Here is a 16,517-nt window from a genome sequence, read left to right on the forward strand (position 1 = left end):
CCAATAATAGACTGTATGATGGGTCAGGTTCAGCAGGCCAAAGAACGCCATTGATGTGTGGCTTAGATGGTATAATGCCACTCCCATGCATGTGAAGAGTGGGTGTTTTTAGGTCTTAAGTTTTTCTGATCCCAATAAAATAGGGCAAAGGCATTCCTAAAGAACTACAAAAGTTGCTAATTGCTTTTTCATCTCAAGTTACACAACACTTTTTGGCAGGAGCACTTTAGTCAGTTTAAAGAAATATATGATTGATAAATAATAATAATAAAAAGAATAGGTAACAGTCTTTCTCCTTTGATTCACATGTAGAACTGTAGCCAAAGAACTGAGTCACCTTGATGATTCCAGAAAATAAACAACACCTCATAAGCACAGGATCAAAGTCGAGGTTGACATGTTAGAACTAGTAAACCAGGTGCAGCATAAAGATTTAATCACCCATGAATGTTTATTTATTTATGATAATCATTCATCTGACTGGATACTGCTAGCTTGGAAATAGAAAACCCAAGGTACTAGTTATCAATCACAATAGCAATTCTTAATATCTTAGTACATTGATTTTCATAATTGGTTTATTATATATAAACCAAATCAATTGTCCTAAACATTAGGGTTAGAAAATAAACCAAGAGTAACATAACCAATAGGTGACTTGATTAGCATATAGCATTGTCAATTCTTTATCATTTCAAAATAAACATTTCTGGGTCAGAGATTTTAACAAACAGTTCAAAGACTCTTTGGTGACTTGAAATTGTAAAGCTAGATCACAGAATAACATAACCAATAGGTGTACCACGTAGTGGTTTCCTTAAACAAAATGAGGTCAAAATTAATTAAATTACAGAAAAAAAACAACAAGTACAAAAATGGATCAATGAAAGGAAATCCAAACCTGAAGCAGACCTCAAAGATTTTAGTATTGTTGCGGGTTTAGAACAAAAAGAAATCAAGTAACTTGCCATAAAACATCTTCAAACCTATTGCGTAACTTAAAAGCACAATAATCACATTAATTAAGGGGCCAAAAAATCCCTAATTTTTCCATGTTAATACAAAAGGATCAAAATCAAAAGAGAAGTAGAGCAACTATTATAATGGAATCAGGAAAAACAAATCAAAAAAGAGTAAAGGATTATCTATAGCGATTCTGGTATTCCCTTTACTGTTCTGTTGCATTCCGGACTCGGTTCCGTAGAGTTGGTAGTTGTGTCTATCTTGTTGTCGTCCTTTAATTCCATTTGTTTGAGTTTTAGGATGTGTTGGGCTTGGTTGTTACAGGTTGGTAGAGCTTTGGCTCCCATTGCTGTTGCCCAGTTTTTGAGTGGTCTGCTCGAGCGGGTCATTTTACGCTCGAGCGGGGTTTACACCCTTCCAGCATTTCGAGTCCCTGCAAAACTTCTGTAGGTGTGTTTTCTACGCTCGAGCGGGCTTGTTGGCGCTCGAGCGGGTAGTACCTCGTTGGTGAAAGTTCTGGGAGATGAAAATCTACGCTCGAGCGGACTGGTTTTCGCGCTTGAGCGGATATACTTTATCCTTGTGTCTTGGAGCTCGAGCGGGCCTTCTTGTTCTCGAGCGGACTTAGTTTTTTTTGTTCTTGACGCTCGAGCGTTGTGTTTTCTGCTCGAGCGAGAATGTCGTACAACAGAGGGCAGCTGGGCATGTTTGAATCATTTTCTACACTTCCACTCTCTCTCTTACTTTTCCAAAAATGTTTTTGAGAGCCTCCCTCTCTAGAAACTCCCTTCTCTCTAGGGTTTGATCTAGTTAGAGTGCTTCCCTCCCCTTTGGTCTTTGTAAAAGTTGTGTTGATCATCGAGGGATACATTTTGATCTGAGAAACTTGTGATTTGGAGCAACTTCGTTTTCGTCATCTTTTTCTTTGGGTGTCATCGTTTGAGGTAGGGATTCCTACTCACTCTTATGGTCTTTGACATAGATTTTTGGTGGTTTTGATAAAGTGTTGAAGTTGGGTAATTTTGGGACTTAGGGTTTAAAAATGTTAAAAGAGGGTTTTGTTATTTTGATTCTAAAATGTGTATTGTGAGTTTCAAAATAATGATATTGTTGTTGGTTGTTGATATATAGACCTTTGGGTCAATATTGGGAAATGGGGTAGAAAACCCTAATTGGTTGTATAAATTAATTGGTATGATTAATTTGGGAAAATGGTGGTTATATAGAATTGAGTTGGAAATAATGAAATTGGCTCATTATATAGTAGAATAGTGGAGTTGGATTTATTAATCGCTCACTTTTAAAAACATTGATATTTTATCTGTTGGAGCTTTTATTATCTGTTTAGAAATAATTGCTTGGGTTACCGGTGGAGGGTAGTTTTGATTGTTGTAGACAATGCATGATGATTTGGCAAACTAAAACTAATCAATTGGATATGTCATAGAGTATGACTGTTGATAGAATACATTGACATTATGTATTGATTGATTGTGTATATGACCTATGTGTATATACGTTGTGTGTGTGAGAGGAGATAGGGGATGTACTCCACGGTTTAGGGAAAGATAGGGGATGGACCTCTAAACCGGATGTTGTTTGGGAGGAGATAGGGGATGGACTCCACTGATACAGCTCATATGCTTGTCAGTTAACATGTTGATACAGCTTGTATGCTTATCTTTGGAAGTGTTGATATAGCTAATATGCATATCTGTTGAAATGTGGATATAGCTTGTATGCTTATCTGTTGAGATGTTGATACAACTAGTATGTTTATCTACTGTAAAATGAAAAACGTTTAATATGAGTCACTGTCTCATATAAGTGGTTGGGCAGGTTCTGAGCCGTTGATGTAGATTGTGAAATTGATAAGAAATGGAAACTGAATTGAAACATGAACATAGTGGTCATGAAATGGAAATGAGTTATGAATTGATTTATGAAAATTGAACATTTGTCAATTGCTAATGTCTTAGTTATTGCTCATACTATCTCTACTGGGTGTTGGCTCACCCTTTATGGGACATTATTTTCAGGTACAGGTAGTATGCCACCTCCAAGGACATAGCTTGGATGATGATGAGAGTTGAAGACTCTTTTTGTTCATTTTGTTTGTATTACATGTATATCAAGCCAAGGGCTTATTTTGTATAGAGTTAGCACTCTTCTTTTGTGTAACCAAGTGTTGACTTGGAAAGCTGTAAGCCCATAGGGCATTTGCTTTTGTTGTTAACATGTAATACAGTTGTAAGAATTACTCTGATGAATAGAAATGGTTGGTTTCTTTTATATCAATGCATGTCTATAGTGATGGGTTTTATGTATTTTTTGAGGGCGTTACATTATCAAACGATGGCAACAGAGATGCGATGGGGCTTCCATAAGCCTACGCTTATAGTGGGTAGCCTCCTTCGGGGGCGGTAGCAAAGTGTGCAAGTGGAGTAGCGACGTAGGGTTTGTCTTTGAAGGCAGAGATTCAAGTGATGAGAGGGTCAGGAGTTCCGATAAAGAAGTGGCGGCTGGTGTAGACGCGCCTGCGTGAGGCCCTCGTGCTACAGTTTGGACTCAATTTGTGTCACGGTTCTTAATCTGAACCAAAGAGTCCAAATTCGGCAAATTGTTTTGAGAAAACAGATTTTTAGAAAAGAAGTGCCAAACATGGACTGCTTTGCCAGATACAGAGTCGCCACCTAAATATTTTTTAAGGGGGGATTTAGGAAACCCTGACTCGGTGCCAAAGGCCACGTGTCCGTCATCACCAAAGTTGTCTCGGCTCGGGAGCTAGGGTACGATTGGGGAAGGTCAGCTATGAGCACCCCCTCTCGCCCGATCCGAAGATCGGCCTCTACTAACCGTGATATCCGTTTTTGAAAACGTTATGTGTTCTTATCCCGATTATTAGCCTAGAATTACTATGTTATGCGCACAGCACAAAAGTATAGACTAGATCGCCTAATTTGGAAATAAGCATTGCATATCCGTTTGTTTTGAAAAATGCTTTGGAATTTGCTACTCGCAAGTAGGTTGAAACACGGATTTCAATGAGCTATTCCAACTCAGACAATCCAACCTTCACCCACAGGCATTCAAGCAGTTATATCACATAAGCAGCTAGCCTCATGGTAATCATGCTATCATGGCAACACTCACACGCATGCAAGGAGGCTAAAGCAAAAGAACTTACAGAGTACTCCAAGCCAAAATAGAAACTAGTTAGTAATCATATGCATGATCCTAGTTCATGTTAAGATGGCTAATGCAACACATGCAAAATGCAACTAAGATAGGCTCGGCTAATCTACAATGACATGTGAAATGCTACAACTAACACGTATTCAATTTGAAATTAAAATAAAAATGCAGTTAGAGTGATGCGCCAAGCCCGATGCATGTAAGACAAATGTGTGGATGCACGCATGCATAACATAAGGTATGCTAATTTAAATATGTCCTAGTCTACCATCATAAGCGGGTAAATAAAAGGGAGAAAGAAGTGGGGGTTGGAAGACATGCACACACGCACCCACACTTATTACACAATTGCCCTCACTCGGAGGGTCCAAATAAATATTACAGTCTGAATAAATAATACTAAATTAATTATTACAAAATTTCTAATCTAATTAACAAATTAAATACAAAGAGAAGATGGCCGCAGCCCCCACCTCGGGATGCGTGAATGATGCATGCTCGGATTTATCTTGCCCCGAAAGCCCGTACCATACCACAGCTGCCTCTGTTTACACTGCCCTGCTTCTCTGAAAACTACCAAAATCCTGGGACAGGTTCTCCGAACCCTGCAGGACACCATCGGCTGAAGGGGATACCCACCGGCCATGGAACTTATCCATCGGCTGGGGTTTCATATTATCGGCCACCAATCCATGGCCAGTCGGCACTCTACAGTGCCGGTCGGCAAAAACTCCCTGTAGAAACTGGTTTTTGACAGCAACAAGGACAGACAGTGTATGGCATGGAATTTCAACCAAATGTATGCGCGGGCACACTCCCTATCATGCAAGGGACTCAAGGGAGCATGACCCTCGACCCTCGGGCCATCAATCATGCATTTTGAGGCGTGATGGCCTAAGGAGCCAAGGTTGCAATTCAATGAAAATGTATGCAACATATAAATGAATACCAAAACCCTATCATGCCAAAGTCAAGGGCCTCGGTGACCGAGAGTTGAGACGCGTTACATCACTTGTAGTATGAACACTTCTCCCCCCTCACACTTGGTTTGACACCCCAAACCAAGCAATGCAATGCATGTTATGCAAACATGGCTCGAAAATGCAACGTATCACTAAAATACAAAGCATGCCAAATGTAATGCAACATATCATGGCAAGCATGCAATGTTCCTAACATGCAATGCTACAATGCAACTCATCATGCAATGCTAATATGGTACAATGCAAGCATGCGATTAGAGGCAACAAGTCACGCATACAACCATGTCTGAGAAGGGGCTTAGACTGAAATGGGAAGCCTCAAACACCCCCCAAAACAATGGCCAAAAGTGACTCAAGTGATGGACAAAATGCACTACAAGCATGCAAGTCAAAAGGGGCCCAAGGCTAAGGCATAACAACAGGGCACTCCACTACCACTAACCCAAACAAGCATGGCATGAACTATACAACCCAAAAATAGAATTTTAGCATGCAAAATAGCTCCAAAACCCGCTGGTATGGCAGCCCTAAAATGACCCAAACACATAAGCATACACAATGCACATGTCAAGGCATGAAAACACAACACTTCAAGGAATTAAAAGAGACACAAAGGACAATGTAAGACCACATTATATGGACTGGAATATGATCTCAACTAATGCCAAATGATGATAATAGGCCAAGCTAGGCATGTTAATGATCCAAACACTCAAGGCTCATGACCCAAAATGCAAAGCAACTATATCAAGCATGCTAAACAAGACCAAATCAGTGGCCAACAGACCTCATGCATGACAAAATATGGTCAAGAACTTCACAAAGTGAAGCAAAAATATGAGAGCATGGTAGTCAAAAGTCATGATGCATTTCTAGGCACAACCAAGGGAATACAAATCAAGTATGTTAAGCATGCAAAGGGTCACCAATCCGACCAAAAACAGAGATAACATGTGATCTAAATAGCACCAAAAACATCTGATATGGAGCCAAAAACAACCAAGCATATATGCTACCCTTATGAGCCCAAAACTTACACAAATGAGACACAAAGGGAGAGGGGTGTCCCTCCCCGATACAAGACTTCAAACCATCTTCTTCACCACTGAAAATCCATTGGATTTCAGGTGAGAAGGCTAATACAACAAAGCAAATAAGGCTTTAAAGAAAAAGACACCAAAAGGGGCCAAAAGAGACCTAAGAGGGGGATTTCGACCCCCAATGCCAAAACACCCTTAATGAAAGTTCTTAAGCATGCAAATATAAAACTTTTTTTAGTTATACACAAAGCTCAAATCAATATGAAAGGTAGGTCAAAAGCCAATGCAAGATTGGGGAAAATAAAGCAAGAAACTCACCCTTGAAGAACACTTCAAGAACAGTTGGTCCAGCCACTCTTTTCTGACCAAAATCAGTCCAAAACCTTAAGAATCAACCCTCAATGTCTCTCAAACTCGAAGCAAGGTGTGGTAGTGTGTGTCTTAGTGCAAAACTAAGGTAAAAATACACTTTTAGGCCACAAAACACACAAGGGAGGAGAGAGAGTAAAATATGGAGAGGGAGAGGGTGTATATATCATATATATATATATGTATAAGCTCTGGTTTTTCTTTCAAAACCACCAACCCTTGACAATGGGAGAAGAGGTGTCCTTATATAGGCAAAGGGAAATGGTTTAAGCTTCTCAAAGAAGCTAAGTGAAAGGGGCAAAGGGGCCAAAGGAGTCAAGACTTCTTGAGGAAGCTAGGACAGCTAGCCAAGCTTCCTCAAGAAGCTTGGCCAAAGGGTTCAACCTTCTAGAAGGAAAAGGGGTGCAAAGGCTCAAAACAGCCACTTCATGCACGGGGAGGAATGTTGGTGCATTCCAGCTGGCACAGCTGGCATGCACCAAGTCTGAAGGGTGCAAAAGGGTCACACCGGCCAGCAAAAAAAGGTCATCGGCCAAAACAAAGTGCCAGTCGGCAAAATATAGTGCCGACCGGCCATTGGTTTTAAGAAACCACTACCGGCGGCACCAATAAATGGCCGGTAATGTGAGGGGAGAGTCGGTGGGGTGTGGGAATGGCCAACAAGCCATTCCCTGTCTTTGAAGGCAAAAACACAAGTGTTTGGTGCAAAACGAGACACCAAACAGTCGAGTCGAGAGATCTTGAGGCAAGGCGCGCAACGGAGACCTCCGGGAACTCAAGACGAACACAATCATGGATGATCACCGAATGTTCCAACGGTGACGTCCAAGTCTTAAGGCCGGTCAAAAATGGGGTGTCTACAGTTGCCCCTCTTTGACAGAATTCGGAAGTCATAACAATCACAGGAGTGAATGTCAAAGCCCAGAGACGACCCATTTTTGACAAGGTCGAAGACTTAGACAAACATGCAAGACAGACAAGATATGTGCCCGAAGGCAGGGGCAAAATGCAAGACAGTGCACAAAGCCGAACATAACTTATGATCATGCAAAGAAACATAGGGACGTATCTCGGTGTTTCGAAAAGGTATAAGCATTGGAACGTATTCCAAATGCTCTTAACCAAAGAGAGAGGAACATAGGGACGCATCCCTGTGTTTCGAAAGAGCAGAAGAAACATAGGGACATATCCCAGTGTTTCGAAAAAGTGGAAAAAACATAGGGACGTATCCCGGGGTTTCAGAAAGAGAGAGAAACGTAGGGACGTATCCCGATGTTTCAAAGAGGGAAGAAACGTAGGGACGTATCCCGGTGTTTCGAAGAGAGAGAAACGTAGGGACGTATCCCGGTGTTTCGGAAAGAAAAGAAACATAGGGACGTATCCCGGTGTTCCAAAACAAGGAGAAGAAACATAGGGACGTATCCCGGTGTTCCAAAAGGAAGGAGAAACATAGGGACGTATCCCGGCGTTTCAAAAAGAAAAGAAACATAGGGACGTATCCCGGCGTTTCAAAAGGAAAAGAAACATAGGGACGTATCCCGACGTTTCAAAAGGAAAAGAAACATAGGGACGTATCCCAAAGTTTTGGAAGGAAGGAGAAACATAGGGACGTATCCCAGTGTTTCGGAAAAGAAGAAGAAACATAGGGACGTATCCCAAAGTTTCGGAAGGAATGAGAAACATAGGGACGTATCCCAAAGTTTCGGAAGGAAGGAGAAACATAGGGACATATCCCGGTGTTTCGGAAAGAAGGAGAAACATAGGGACATATCTCGGTGTTTCGGAAAGAAGGAGAAGAAATATAGGGACGTATCCTGGCGTTTCGAAAAGGAGAAGAAACATAGGGACGTATCCCATTGTTTCAAAGTGGTTCAAGCACCGGAACGTATTCCAAATGCTCTTTAACCAAAGAGAGGGAAACATAGGGACATATCCCGGCGTTTCAAAAAGGTATAAGCATTGGAACGTATTCCAAATGCTTGTAACCAAAGAAGGAGAAACATTAGGACATATCCCGCTGTTTCGGATTGAGTGAGAAACATAGGGACGTATCCCGGTGTTTCAAAAGGAAAAGAAACATAGGGATGTATCCCGGCATTTCAAAAGGAAAAGAAACATAGGGACGTATCCCAAAGTTTCGGAAGGAAGGAGAAACATAGGGACGTATCCCGGTGTTTCAGAAAGGAATGGCGTGAGAAACATAGGGACGTATCCCAGTGTTTTGAAAAAGGAGAAGAAAAAAAATAGGGACGTATCCCGGTGTTTCGAAAAGGAGAAGAAACATAGGGACGTATCCCGCTGTTCCAAAATAAGGAGAAGAAACATAGGGACGTATCCCAGTGTTTCTGAATAAGAGAGCGTGCAAAACAATGCAAGTGGAAAGTGCGTGACAATGCAAGTGAAAAGGTGCGTAACAATGCAACTGGAACCATGCATAACAATGCAAGTGAAGTGTGCATAACAATGCAACTAGAGTGTGCATAACAATGTGATTGAAACGTGCATAACAATGCAAGTAGAACGTGCATGACAACGCATGTTAGAGATGTGCAAAACAATGCAATACAGGTACACAAGATAGTGTGAGTGAGGTGCACAAAAGAAGTGCGATAAGATGCATACTCTATGCAAGTATGGGGGCATTTTCTATGCAATCATGGAAAGCATAATCTATGCAGAATCGAAAGCAAGCATATTCTATGCATGAATCATAATGATGCGCGACACGCACGTAACAGAAGTGTATATGAAAGTGCACATTCTATGCAATAGAGGAGCATTAAACATGTACTCTGGTGCCTCTGATTTACCTCTTAGAGGACTTTGCAACATACTCTGCTCGAAAAGGGGACACCCTGTTTACATTGGCGAGAGATAACATCTGCTGCTGCTTTAATTGCCATTCTGACTTGAAGCAGGCTTAAGCTTGGAGTAGAGGCACACTCATTCTTCGGAGCACTGACAAGACCTGAGGAGGTGCATCCAGAATACAATCATGGTATTTGAAACAAACTCAGATGCTTCGATTTTCCCCATTTTCTTTTGCTTTGTAGTCTGGAACCCATATAGCTTCAAATAGGTCCTTGTTTTACTGTTCTTGCATGACCTGGGTTGAACCCTGCGATTTTAAGAAAGAACAAATTCTTGTTTTGCACAAATGTGGAGAATGGCACAGCGCTCCGAGCACAAAATGATTTGATTGAAATTGAGAAATGAGTTCTCGATCGGGCATTGAGCCTACGACTGAACACAGCGCGCTACGACTCAACAACGGAAAACAAAAGGTAAACAACCGAAACACATCGAGTCATGCTCGGGACGACTCAAAGCAAGAATCGAGACAAACAAAACAAAAGACACGACATACAGACGTGTTACAAAGACGAGAGACCTCTCGGTGCACGAGGAGCCAGTTTCTCTGGGTATTATTTCCCACCATTTTCTCATTTGTGATTCTCGCATCACTCTGGCACTCAATCTCTGTTTTTCTGAAAAAAAAGCCCTTTTCTCACTTTTTCTCTCGGCGCGCATCTCTCTATTCTTCAATCTCTCATTTTTAATCCCTCCCCTGGGTAGTTGATGAATAAATAGACGGTTGTGGGCTCTTGCCCCTAGCATTCCGCTAGATTCTTCTTCTTGTTCACAACAGTGAGTTTCTCCCACAGAGGGGCTGTGTTACAGCTGGGTGTGTAGCAAATCTGCAGCTGACATCTGTTGACGATGCTCTGCTGGGGAGTTTGGACGTGATCAGATCTGTCTAGATAAGGGAGTGAATATCTTGTCCCATTCCAGTTCGCGCTTCGCACTTGGCTTGATACCTCGTTGCGTGGAGGATGTGAGAGCTTTCTACCCTTTTGCGGTCAGCTTCAGTGGTGCCCTTTCTGGCGAATACGGTTCCCTTTCTGGCAAGTATGTTGAAAATGGGGGGAAAGACAGGAAGCCTGACTCAACTGTGCCCCTAGTTCATCATTTTGACCATTTTTTTTGTTTTTGGCTTTCTACTAAAACAATTTTGACCAAAATGAGAGTTAGATTAGCATGCTTGTTCGATTTTTGATTTGAAATCATGCAAGTCAGGCTATGAGCACTAAATTTTTTCCTTTTTTGGGTCTAAGAAAATGGTCCAGTTTTGGAAAATAAAATAATTTTCGAGAAATTAGTCAAACTCAATAAAAATTCTCAAAAACTATTTTCGCAAACGGCCACTACTCGACGAGCACGGAACCTACTCTCGAGATATACAACCTCGAATTTATAACAATGGAAAATTGCCCCTTGTCTGAATGGTACCGCAGCGCATTGAATGGCAATGGAAAGTTGCCCCTTGTTTAAATGGCACAACAGTGCATTGTAGTCAGTCCTTAAAGTAACGAACACAACCACACTCTTGGATACAGATAAGGCAAAGATGATCAAAACCATTACATGGACATAATCAATTTGGAAGTGTTTGTGGGCTGGACTTCAGAATGAAGTTGCCTACGTATCCCAAACATGGGAATCAAGCCTTACGTAGTTCGGGGTTAAGGTACACTCGGGTATTTAACCTCTCCTTTTGCGCTCTAACTTTTGCCAAGGCCGCCCTTTCGGTTTTCAACCTTGCGAGCTCTGTTTTTCTTTTCTTTTTAATTCTTTTCATTTTTTTCATCTTTTCTTCATTTCTTTTTTGTTCTTTGCATTTTTGTTCTTCTTCTTTTTTGTTCTTTTCCTTTTTTTTCTTGCTTTAACTTTTGCCTGGGTCGTCCTTCCGGGTTTTCGACCCAGCGAGCCTCTCAAGGGTAAAAGTGTAGCTTTGTCCATGTCAAATAGTTTTAGGATCCTGAAGTCATCTGAATCCAGGAGAACGGCTGTTGTTCGCTGACGATGCAAGAGTCCATCCAATCGAGGCTGAATTTGCCCCTAGTGTTGTGGATCGAAACTCAGTTTTTCTTCAGCAATACTTTATTCTTTCCTCCCTCTGGGATTTGGCATTCTTGCCGATCTTCATTGATTTGTGGAATGATCCATCTTCGGCTCTTCGAGCACAATCTGGCATCTTTTGCCCCTGGTTCGAGGGGTGCTTCTGATCTATCTTTGCAAGCTTCTTTTGGTGACATCTGATCTTCTTGATCTGACTTCCCTGCCCCTAATTCATGGGCTGCTTCAAATCAGGCCACACAGGCCTCACATTGTGGTTGATCGTTGAACTTTCTGAATCCTAGTCCAAGGTTTGAAAATGAGGGGTCGAGTCTCGAGGCTGAGAGCGATCCTAAGCTGCACAATCTCAAGAGCGATTCCACACAGGTCTTCGCAGGATCGCTGTAACAGGTCCACGGGGGACGCCGCTACGGTTCGGACTCGATTTGTGTCACGGTTCTTAATCTTGAACCAAAGAGTCAAAATCTGGCAAATCGTTTTGAGAAACAGATTTTTGAAAAAGTAGTGCCAAACATGGACTGCTTTGCCAGATATAGAGTCGCCACCTAAATATTTTAAAATGGGGAAATTTAGGAAACCCTGACTCGGTGCCGAAGGCCACATGTCCGTCATCACCGGAGTTGTCTCGGTTCGGGAGCTTGGGTACGATCGGGGAAGGTCAGCTATGAGCACCCCCTTTCGCCCGGTTCGAAGACCGGCCTCTACTAACCATGATATCCGATTTTGAAAACGTTTATGTGTTCTTATCCCATTTATTAGCCTAGAATTACTATGTTATGTATGCAGCAAACAAGTATAGACTAGATTGCCTAATTTGGAAATAAGCATTGCATATCCGTTCGGTTTTGAAAAGTGCTTTGGATTTGCTACTCGCAAGTAGGCTAAAATACGGATTTCAACGAGTTTTTTCAACTCAAACAATCCAACCTCCACCCACGGGCATTCAAACAGTTTATCACATAAGCATCTAGCCACATGGTAAACATACTGTCATGGTAGCATTCACACGCATGCGACATGCTAAAGCATTAGAATACTCACATAGTACTCCATGCCAAAACAAAGAACTCGTTAGCAAACATGCATGATCCAAGTCCATGTTAAGTGCCTAATGCATCGCATACAAAATGTCGCTAGAATAGGCTCGGCTATCCTAAACATGGCATGTGAAAATGCACAACTATCACATATTCAGTTTTTGAATTCGAAGTACAAATGCAGTTAGCGTGATGTACCGAGCCTAATGTATGCAATACAAATGCATGAATGCACGCATGCATAGCATAAGGTATGCTAAATTAAACGTGCCCTAATACTAACCATCAAAGCAGGTAAGTAAAAGGGAAGAAAGAAGTGGGGATTGGAAGACATACACACCACTCACACACACTTATTACAAATTTGCCCTCGCTCGGAGGGACCAAATAAATATTACAAATTAATTAACTACGCAAGCTAATTAATATTACAAATTGCCTAATTTAATTAACAAATTAAATAAGCTAAGAAAAGCAGTAAACCGTCTCGGGAAATGCGCCGCCATGCATAGGCTGCCTCTGCTTTCCTTCCTTCACTCCTCTGGAGGTTGTCAAAACCTCGGGACTGCTCCCTTGGACAGAGAGGATCACCACCGGCTAGATGGAATTGCCACCGGCAATGAAATGTGGCCACCGGCACAAAATGAAGCTGTCGGCAGAGAAATTGTTGCCGGTCGGCACTTGACACTGCCGGTCGGCAGAGTGTGCCTGCAGAACCTGCAATTGACAGCAACAGAGGGCAAGGCAAAGCATGGCAGCACAATTCAAGGCATATATGCACCAATCATGTCCCTTATCATGGTAATGACTCAAAGGGGCATGTGTCTCGATTCTCGGACCACCAATCACGCATTTCCACGCATGATGGCCCAAAGAACCAAGTATGCAACTTTGATTTCAAATGCATGCAAACCAATCAAACAAACTAGGCCCAATTCCTATCACCAATTCAAGGAACAAGGCATGCATGCAAGATGCAATGCAACCTAGGCATACAAGTTAAGGATGCAACATGGCATGGCAACAAACTTATGCAAGCATGCAAACAAACACGAAGCAATGCTAACCAATGCTAAGGTGGTCTAAAGCATGAATTAGGCAGCCCTAAATGGTCCTAAAACAGTGACCAAAATGCCCAAAAATGGAGGCTAAACACACATGCACACATACACATGTTAAGGCCAACACTTAGGGACCAATTGAACAACCCTAAAACACATTTGAAGGGGGGATGACATGGGCAATTAATATGTAACATAAGCTCTGAAAATGCATGTTAGGATGGTGCCAAACCAAGCAACAAAATCAAGTCAAACATGCAACAAATAGTCCAAGTGTTCAAAGCAAACCAATGGGGCATTTAACTACACTTAGCAAGACCAAACATGGCATGGACTAAATGACTAAAAACAGAATTTTAGTACATAAAATGAGGCCCCAAAGACCACTTAGATGGCGTCTAAATGGCTCAAATTCAAAGGCATGCACAAGTGCCAAAACATGGAGTATGCAACACATGCTTTCAAAGCATTAAATAGGCATGCAAGGCAGTCAAGCAAGCATGAAAATGGGACTGAAATAGCATGTAGGGTGGTCCCAAATCACCAAAACAATGCAAAGATGCCATGTTATACATTCACATGCTCAAGGCCAACAAGCCTAAATACAAAGTGGCTATATCAAGCATGCCAAAATCAACCCAAACACTTATGGATAGACCTAAAACATGTCAAGATAAGCACAAAATCTTCACAAATGTAAGCCTAAAACATGCTAGAAACAAAGGCACACAACCTAAGACATGTTAAGGCATAACAAGGCATTACATGGCAACTATGCTAAGCATGCATGGAGTACAAAAACCAAGCAAAAACAGAGGCATAACATGACATATTAAGCATAAAAAGCAGCCAAGTCATGGTCAATACACACTCTAACATGGTGCTCCCTCAAGAGGCCAAAACATGCCCTTTTCAAGGACAACAAGGAGAGGGGGTAGCCCTCTCCTTCTAGGGACTTCAAGGAACCATCTCCACCACTGAAATCCCTCAAGATTTCAGTGGTGAAGAGGCCCAAATACCAAAGTCCCGAAACTAGCACAAAATGGCTCAAAATGAGGCCTTTCAAGGCCTAAGAGGGGTCAACCACCCCCAAACCATAAAACACCCTTAATAAACAATAAAGAGGGTCTAAAAACAGAACTTTTTTGTATTATATACCAAGCTCAAAAACGAATTTAAGGTAGGTAAAAATAAGGTGCAAAAATGGGGTAAAAAGGGGGGAAGTTCTTACCCATGAAGCCTTCTTCAACAATGGTGCTCCAATGGCCCTCTTTTGCTTGAATCCAACACCAAAACTTCAAAATCAGTCCCTTAGAAACTCAAAAGCAAGACAAGGGTGAAACACTAGGTGTTTGTGTGCAATAGTATGACACAAAACACCTAGAGCACAAAAGAGAGGGAAAGAGAGATAGGATGTGTATGCAACTCAAACCCTAAAACCAGAGCTTAACAATGGCTGTCTAAGCTCTCAAAATATCTTAAGTGTCTCACCCTCTCAGCCAAGAGAGAGGCCCCTTCCTATATAGAAGCTTTTGTCTTGTAAAGCTTACAAGACAAGCTTCATAAGAGGGAGATCCCTCCATACACGTGTATGGAGGGATGCAAAAGGTAAGACAGCTGTCTTAAAATATCTACAAAAGCAGATGCACAGTAATCGGCCGGCCAAAAATGCCATCTTGGCCAAAAGGAGTGCCGGCCGGCACGAAGTAGTGCTGGCCGGCAACAAATAGTGCCGGCCGGCAATATACATTGCCGGTGGCAGCAAAAACCAGCCGGTGGCCTCTAGCCACTACCGGTGGTGGGTGGGGATGGTCTACAAGCCCTACCCTGCCTCTCAAAGGCAAGATGCAAGTGTTTGGTGTGAAACTAGACACTAAACAGTCAAGTTCGGAGATCCTGAGGCAAGGTGCACGAGCCGAGGCCTCCGGGAACTCCAAACGAACACAAACATGGATAATCACCGAGTGTTCAAACGGTGACGTCCAAGTCTTGAGGATGGTCAAAAATGGGGTGTCTACAGTTGCCCCTCTTTGACAGAACTCGAAAGTCATAACAATGACGGGAGTGAATGTCAAAGCCCAGAGACGACCCATTTTTGACAAGGCCGAAGACTCAGACAAACATGCAAGACAAACAAGATATGCGCCCGAAGGCAGGGGCAAAATGCAAGACAATGCACAGAGCCGGACATAACTTATGATCATGCAAAGAAAGCTGTAACGAAGCAAACATGCGACAGTTTTAAGCAAGCATACACCAAACTACACTACAATGCAGAAAGGATGTAAGAGAATTATGCAATTCTCAATACGTCTCACTCGGGAGATACAATACCTGTGCGGCTCGTCTGGTTGCACCAGCCTCAAATGAACCATACATACAATATCGTGCCTGAAAAGAAAACAAACTTAACAGGTACAATATCGTTAGCAACATGCAAAGTAGTATACTCGAAATGCGTGACAGCGCAAAGCAAGCGGGGAGCATAACAATGCTGTGGAAATACAAACATGTAAGTGGAGCATGCGGTCTATGCCGGCAACAAAATTGATCATAAGCATGCGGTCTACGCAGGTAATGAAATCAACAAACATGCGGTCTACGCAAGCAATACATGCGGTCTACGCAAGTAAAGAAATTAATACGGGTTCTACCCAAACAAAACATGCGGTCTACGCAGGTAATGAAATAATGCGGTCTACGCAAGCAAAACATGCGGTCTACGCAAGTAATGGATTTGAACAATGATGCGGTCTACGCAAGCAATACATGCGGTCTACGCAGGTAAAGAAATTAATAAAGATGCGGTCTACGCAATCAAAACATGCGGTCTACGCAGGTAATGAAATTAATAAAGATGCGGTCTACGCAATCAAAACATGCGGTCTACGCAGGTAATGAAATCAATAAGGATGCGGTCTACGCAATCAAAACATGCGGTCTATGCAGGTA

Source organism: Camellia sinensis, chromosome 8 (assembly GCF_055761805.1).
Source record: "Camellia sinensis isolate YWXY chromosome 8, ASM5576180v1, whole genome shotgun sequence".
Classification (NCBI taxonomy): domain Eukaryota; kingdom Viridiplantae; phylum Streptophyta; class Magnoliopsida; order Ericales; family Theaceae; genus Camellia; species Camellia sinensis.